Source organism: Myodes glareolus, chromosome 23, assembly GCF_982192425.1.
Source record: "Myodes glareolus chromosome 23, mMyoGla1.1, whole genome shotgun sequence".
Taxonomy (NCBI): Eukaryota; Metazoa; Chordata; class Mammalia; order Rodentia; family Cricetidae; genus Myodes; species Myodes glareolus.
In genome coordinates, this window is record NC_142048.1 from 50,647,759 (window position 1) to 50,656,323 (window position 8,565).

Sequence of the window (8,565 nt, forward strand, 5' to 3'; positions counted from 1 at the left end):
GGACCCACAGACCATAAGTCCCAAATAAACCCTTTCGTAAGTTACCTTGGTCACAGTGTCTTAGTATAGCAACAGAGAAGTCACTGAGACAGTACGTAGAACACAAATTGGAAAGACTGACACCGGCAATTGACACCAGAATTGGCCCAACCACTTATTCCGGAAATACTTTTTGTGGTGCATATAATATGCACTAGCTATTATATGTGAATGTTCATTAATCAAATTATTTTCTATATTGGTATTGAGCCCAGAGCCTCATGCAAGCCAGGCCAGCACTGTTCCACTGTGCTAGACATTCACCCTCTTTTTAAAGTTTTTGCTCATTTTATATATGTATGTGTGGGTACAGCTTTGTGGGTCTGTGCGCAGTCCATGTGTGCAGGTGTCTATGGCAGTAGAAGATGGCATTGCTTGCCCTTGAACTTCAGATATTTACATGTATATGTATATATCTGCAGGAAGAGTAAGTGCTCTTAACTGGTGAGCCATCTCTCCAGTCCTCGCTTTAAAAACTTAAGATAAGATCTCAACCACATTGCCTAGGATGGCCTCAGTCACTTGGATAACCAGTACTAAGTGTGTGCCGCTAGTCTGGGCTGGCCACAATAATTTGTATCTTTACGGAAGTTATATTTTAGCCAAGGAAGATACTTAATAATGAGAAAAAAAACAAATGGAATACAATGTATGAGTTGAAGACAAATCCTGTGCAAATTATTTAAGCAGAGGCGGGGGTTAGGGAATGTTTGTGGTGGACATGGAAGAGGGAGCTTGCAATTTAAAAAGGGCAGAGAGCGCAGGCCTCTCCTGCAGGACAACATTTGGAAAAAGGAGATGAAGGAAGCCATTTGATGTGGGGGAAGAGTTGGACCTTGGAGAAGTACCAGGGTGCCAGCAGAGTCCTGTGGCGGTAGGCAGACCGGTCCACTTGGCTAACAGGAAGAGACAGCAAGGAGAACTTTGCATGAAACAGAGAGCGCTGCAGGGCACAGAACAGAGAACTGATGGGACATGAGTCTTAGCGAGTTCATCTTGAGAATGCTGACACCTGCGCCGCCATGGTAGCACGGACAAGCTGTCCTGATGGGATCAGGCTCCCCAGTCGAGGGCATTAGTGGCCAAGATGGTGGTGGTGCATTGAATGGGCAGTCAGAGCAGACTGCAGCCACAGCAGCACGCATGCTCACTGTATACCAGGGTTTATGGTCAGCATCTTCACATTTAACCCCTGGGCAAACCCTCACTGAGTCACAATCTTCACTGATAAAATACATGGTTATATGGAGCCAGTCAGGTCAGACAACTTACCAAGACTGAATGCGACAACTGTGCTGAATTCATTGATCCCAGACCTTTGCCCACATAAGTACATAGTACTAAGTCCTATGAAATTAAAGAATATGTATAAAAGTCCATGCAACATTCACCACTAAATGTAACTAGTTAAACCCATATTATATAATGAGCTAAGTGGGTTGGGGATGCTCAAAGGGAGCCTATGATGGAAAAGCATCTCATTATTACTTATGTCCCCGAGGGCATATTTTTAGTGTGTTAGGATATGGACCTTGTAGGCATTGTTTCAGGTAAGACCTTGAGATGGACAGATGCTTACCCAGTGTGCTCAGGTCATCTCCGGGACTTAAATGATGAAGAAAGGGAGGAAAAGGATATGGCCATGGAAGCAGAGGATAAATGCACAGTACCACAAGTCAAGGACTGCAGATACCTGTGGAAATTGGACAAAGTCAGGGGCAGGGTCTCCTTTGGAGCTTCTAGTAAGAGCTTGGCTCTCAGAACCCCTAGATTTGGGGATTTCAGCCCAGCAAAACTCATGGTGGGCTTCTGCCCTCCGAAGTGGTCATTAAATTAGTGGCTACTTGTTACATGTAACAAAAAAACTGATACAGAGATACAAAACAGACATATAAGCCTTGGCTTCTATATCTATATCTTCTATATCTAATATAGACAAATCTCCAGCGAGACTCCACCTGCTAAAGGTTGCTCTGTCTCCTAAACAGGGCAGCCTGCTATGTTAAAACATGAGTCTGTGGAGGATACATACATTCAAACCTGAGTGTCATGTTAAGGATCCAAGCAGAGCACAATTAGTACGAACTGCTAAAACCAAGTTCTAGAAAGGTAAAGTCAGGCGAACATACACTCTGAGTATGTTTTAGAGACTTTTTTTTTTAACTTGCTAATTAGCAAGGGGATCAGTAAGATTAATTCCACTTCAAACTCTGTTCTAGAAACTGTATTTTTGGACAGTTTAGCAGGAAAATGTTAGATGTGATTGTTGGCTGCGACACGAGACTGATTCATGCATAGCCCAGGCTCTAACGCTTTTGTGGCCATCTTTTCCTCTGGTAGAACTTTCTTTTTTGTTGGGGAAATTTTGTGTGTGTGTGTGTGTGTGTGTGTGTGTGTATCTGCATGCATGTGTGTGTGTGTGTATCTGCATGCATGTGTGTGTATATATGTGCATGTATGTATGTCTTTACAAACCTAGGATGGTCAAAAGCAGACCTTTAAAAACCACTCCATAGACCCTCACTCCTTCTGGAAAGACAGACAAGGAAGGCACAGGAAGCTCCCATCTTGCCTGGTGTCTGAGTTTTGAAGACTTTTACTTTTTTTTTCTTTAAAGCTTCATGTAGCCCCAGCTGCCCTCCAACTCATTACATAACTGAGGATGGCTTGAATTCCTGATCCTCTTGCCTCCACCCCGAGTGTTGAGATTCTCGGTGTGTGTCACAAAACCTGGTTTACGTGGGCTGGGGTTGGAAGCAGAGCTTTCTGGTCATGCTAAGCAAGCCCTGAATAGAGACATTTTCAGCCCTCAAATATGTGTCCTCAGCATCGATCACTTACCCTGGTGACTTCCAGACTGTCAGGCCGGTGGGAGCACAGAGATGTGATTAGACTCTTGTCCTGGCATAAGACAAGCGTGCCCACTAGCTCCCTCGACAGCCTAGAAATGGGGCAACAGCAATAGTTAAGGGAAAGTTAAATTCTGTGAAAGCAGAATTTTAGAAGAAACAGTTAGTACTGCCATTGATGTTCATTGCAGAAACAAGGCAGGGAAAGAGAGAGCTTAAAGATGTAATTTAGAGTCTAAAAGAGCCAGGAAGCTGAAGACTGAATAGAAAGGGGCCTTATGATGAGTGGATTACCTCTATAGAGAGACCCTCTACGCCTGTCATGTTTGACAAGTTGGCCCATTCCCGTAGTTTGATAGGGCACCAGGAAATGTCTGGTTCAAGAAAGGATTAATGGAAAGACATTTTCTTAATAATTCCTATCCAGGGAGAGTTTTCTAAAAATTCATTAAGAGATAAATAATAGTAGAGCTTTTAATCCAGGGACTGTCTCCTATTAATTTGTAAAATAATTTAATTAGAGCAGACCAGTCATGGATCAGTATTCACACCCTCCAGTGTAATTCTCTAAAAGAAATAACTCATCCCTGAAACGCATCACCTTTGGGTAAAACGTGTCCAGTCTTGCACTAGCATACTGCCAAAGTTTAGAAGTCAGTGTGAAATGGCACAAGGCATACAGCTACTATCAATGAGAAATTTGCGGGTTTGACTATGTATTTATTGCCTGTATATTTGTTGTTTAACTGTGTTTTCTACTGTCTTCTCCACAGAACCCAAATCTGAGGGAGGGGCTCTAATAGAATCACAAAATGTGTTCCTGACCAACCCACAAGAACGACTCGGCAGTTCTGCAGAATGTCACTAGGTGGTGCTGCTATGCTTTGGAAACGGGGAGGACAGTGCCACGTGTGACCGGCTGTACTGGAGTGCGAGGTGAAACAGTGCTGCAGCCGGCGCCTGCAGGTGCGCGTGACACAGAACTGTAGGACAGAGGTGCTAGAACACAGACAGGACCAGATATTAAGTGAACCTAAGTGGGACAAGAAAGCATCGAATCACAAAATTAGAAAATGCAAATGCAGACGGTCAGGATGGCAGTACATTGACGCACGCTTTCTACACAGCTGTTGGAAAAGCAGGGCTGGTACGACCCTTGAGCAGGATACCCAAGGCTGCCTGCCTTAACCACGTTTGTTCTCGTGCCTTTGCTTTATTCTGGTTTTTTTAGAATTCCCCATACCTCTGCCTCGAGTTCTGGGTGATGTGGACTTTGTCTCGAGTTCTGGGTGATGTGGACTTCATGCATGCGAGTTCTATGTGATCATCGGTTTAATTCCTACTGGTGGTGTCTTACTATCACTACCGGGCAGGTGGCAGCCTTGCTGTGGCTGCCTTCCCAACAGAGAGAGCCCTGGTAACGTTCCCTGGGAAAAAGATCCAAGTCCAGCCTCCGGGAGTTTTAATGTTGCAAACCCAAATGGTGGTGTAAGAAGGTGGGAAAAACCAGGTGTATTTACCAATCTTCAGAGGCAGGATCCGAAATGGATGAGCCTTCCCTAACTGGAAAACAGGATTGCATGCCCAACAACAACAGCTTTTAATTGAGCCACAAATCCTTTTAGGAAAGGCTGTCTCCCTAACACTTTACAAGGTAGACAACAGAGTTGTGTGGAAAAATACATATTGACATTAATGCATTGCAGAAAAGTTAGACTCCATCTGAAGAAGGCTTAAAAAAAACTTTTGCTTTTATTTCTTCTTTTTAATGCACCAAAGTAATATATTAAATATTTTTTTTCTCTAGGAGCTTTAAATAATCTCTCTTAAGAATTGCTTATAAGTGTGTTTTAGATGGAAGGCACTTTTTCTTATATAGTGTCACAATTTATAGTTAATGACATTTAAGTCGTTTTAAGTAAGCTTATTCTTCACTGACAGGATACAGGGCTAAACGTACAGGCTTTAATGTAAGACCCAGAGCCAGCCCTGCTTGTGTGGTGCTTAACCTCTAGCGCTGTGTTCCTACCCATGAAGGGAGGGTGGTCACAGTGTTTGTCCTTAGGAACCGTACTTCAGGACTCAGCACAGTTTTGAGCATCCGGTGTACAACTGAGCAGTGCTACCAACCAACTCAGTGTTCATTAGACAATCCTGATGGGGCATGGAGATGTCACCGTGCCTTTCGAGAGACTTAGCTCCCACATCACAGTGTGCTCATAGCTGTAAAAGGAACGATGGGCTGCTTTACCCAAAATAATTACACAGAAACTGTATTCTTTTAAACACTGCCTGGCCCATTGTCTTTAGCCTCCTATTGGCTAATTCTCACATCTTGCTTTAACCCATATTTAGTAATCTGTGTAGCACCACAAGGTGGTGGCTTACTGGGAAATATCTTAACCTGCGTCCATCTTGGAGAGGAGAGCTGTAGCGTCTGCCTCACTGCCTTCTTCCTCCCAGCATTCTGTTCTGTCTTCCCCGCCTACCTATATTCTGACCTATCAGGCCAAGCAGTTTTCTTTATTAATTAACCAATGAGAGTAACACGTAGACAGATGACCCTCCTCCATCACATAGCTGTCGTATAAAACTCTTGTTACCTCGGCTGGGCCAATGGCGGAATGTTTAAGGTGCTTGCCGTACCATCACGAGGATCTGAGTTCGCATCCCCAGTACCTCATAAATGGTGGCTGGGTACGGCAGCCCACCTGTCATCCCAGCCCTTGAGAGATGGAGCTAGGGGATCCCCAGGGCAAGGTGGTCAATTCAAGTGGGAGACTCTGCCTCAACTTACAAGGCGGAGAGCGACTGAGGAAGAGGTTACTTCAGCTTCTCGGCTTCTGCACTTTTCTGCACACCCGTGAACATATGCATGGCATGCAAAGAAAAGCAAGAGAGGTAGATCCTGCAGAGTCTGAGAACCGCTGTTAGGACTCAGCCTTTAAAGGCGCTTCATAAACAGGACTAAATGTGGACCGAGTCAGACAGATGCCTTCATCGTAGGGAAAGTTAACTGACTTGCACCTTTCAAGAAGCATTTTGAGGGACTTTGGGTTCCAGTCAAGGGCACTGGCTGTTCAGGGGACCAGCGCTGCTCATACAGTGAGGGATTCAAGGTCCAGCTGGGCTCTTTGAGCCCAGGAAATACATGGGGGGATTCAGTGCCTCATTGAAACCTCACCTCAGAGGTCCCCTGTTCAGCCACCACGGGCTCCTTTGGTAGAGTGGTGTGGTAGGCTGTAGGGTGAGAAGAAACTTTGGAAAGGATTGACCACAACAGCCACAGGCACCTCCCCTGGCTTTCCCAGCTTCATCTCCTTAGGATCTAAAGAACGCCCACCCCACTTTCTTCTCAGGTTGAAGAGCTGGTGGCTTTCCTGCCTCAGGTGCTTTTATCCTCTGCGGCTTTGACTTTTGCATCTAAATTCCACCTACCCCCCAGTTGAAGGTTAAAATTCATTATGCAAAGTCAAGCAAAACTCACGCTGATGCTGATGTAAATCAGCCTTGTTTACCGCCATTTACATAAACACATGCATTAGATGTGCAAAGTGCCGGTCTCCCTGTAGTGGTCTTGATGACATCCGTGGGCTAATTTACTTCCCAGAAGTCTCTCTTAGCTTGATGACTGTTCGGAATGGCAGATCTGTGTTGCCTTCATTGGACACAGTGGGGAACCAAGTGAGGGCAGCCGGTGGGGTGGAGGACCAGAGTGGCTGGAGGGTAGACTTTCTTCTGTAGTTTGCCAAGTAGCTGGATGGCTGCTGCCGCCTCCCCCTCTCTCCCCTTTTCCAGTTTGCATAACTTCAAACTCACTGAGTAGCTCTTACTGGTCTTAAACTTCCAGGGCTCCTGTCTCCACCTCCCGGGTGCTGGGATGACACAGCCATAAGCCACCATGCCTGGCTTTTGGCTTGGCATTCTTCTGTAGTTTATCCTGATTGAGCGTTGGTTTGGCTACTGAATTATTCTGTATTTCCAGTCATTGTGTCAGAGATCTACAGATAAAAAGGAAGTACTGAGGAGTCTCTTTCTTCAGTCACTGCCAGGAAGGACCTTATTCTTCTTTTCTGGTGCCTGTAGGGTGAGGCTTAGCTTGGCTGCATCAGTTAACCTTACGTGACTGACTTTCTATCCTTTGCTAAAAGAGCCCAGATTACAGTAATGTCATTTGAACTGTGAGCATAAGCAACCTACTGTGTTTCATATGCAGACCTACTATGTGCCCACTGGATTTCCTTTCTCCATTGCCTGTGTATGTGATGTTAACAGGTGTTGTCGGGAAGACAAAACAAGCATCAGACTGAACACATGCACAAGAACCTCTGCTGGAAACGTCAGACTGTGTAGGTGTTCCTGCTCACACATGGCAGGGGTTGTCTGGGAGGGCTGGGACCTTGAGCAGAGCACCTGCATTGTCAGCAGAGCATGAGGACTGGTAATTCACTGGAGCTGGCCCAGAGAGGCAACGGGGGGGGGGGGCGAAGGAGGAGGAAATGGGGGTGCCTCTGTTGGACGCCTCAAGGAGGGTGAAGACTGCCCTGAACTTGAACATCAAAGGTAGAGTTCTCGGATTATAATTTTTTCTTTGAGGTATAATATTTGCTTTGTGGCCCTGGCTGGCCTGGTACTGGCTGTGTCTCCCAGGCTGGCTTCAAGCCATCCTCCTTTCTTGGCCTCCTGCATGCTGGGATTATAGCCCTTTGAATCCACTCCAGGTTTTGAGATTGTAATTTCAAAGACGATTGAGTAGTGATGACAAGTTGGTGTGTGGCATTAGACACTGGAGAGACCTGCTGTGACAGAGTAGTCAGTCATTTATAGGGAATGAACCGGGGACCGTTGTCATCATAGCTGGTAGAGAAAATTGTGTCGTGATGGTGTTGTACAGTGTTTGCCTGTAATTGTTAAATCTGGACTTGAAAACTTTCATTCCAGGGCTAGAAGTGAAGGTGAAGAACAAGCTTTCCTAAGAAAGGATGGCTATGGGGGAGGGGGATGGAGCAGTGGGGGAGGGGGCAAAGCTGTGGGGGACAGAGACAGAGCCCTGGGGGAGGGGGGAGAGCTGTGAGGGAGGGGGACAGAAACTTTTCTCCTTTACTCAGAATAAGTGGTCACTTAGGTGCTTTGAATGGTAGAATTCAAACAGAGGCAAGTTATTGATAATTAATGAATTATTGTTGTATTTGGGGCTAGAGTGTGGGGTCATGTGTGTTCAAACTTTCCACCATAGAGCCAAGCTACAGCCCACATCAACTTTATTGTTAAGAATTTATACATTAAGCTGGTTGTGGTGGTGTGCACCTTTAATCCCAGCACTCTGGAGTCAGAGGCCCATGGATCTCTGTGAGTTCCAGGCCAGCCTGATCTACAGAGTAAGTTCCAGGACAGGCTCCAAAGCTACAGAGAAATCCTGTTATAATTCTGTTGGCCTTCCCTGTCACCTGGGTACACTGTCCCTTTAAAAGACAAACTCTGCCCACCCCCAATCTTCCTCTTCTCTCGCCTCCTCTCCTTCTCTTTCTCTGTCCATTTTACTTCTGAAGAGGTGACCTCTGCCTTCTCCCTTCCCCCCTCTTTCCCCATTCTCTCTCACTCTCTTTCTCTCTTGTCTTCATAACCCCCTTACCCTTATACTCTTCCCAACACCCACTAAATAAACTCTATACCCAAG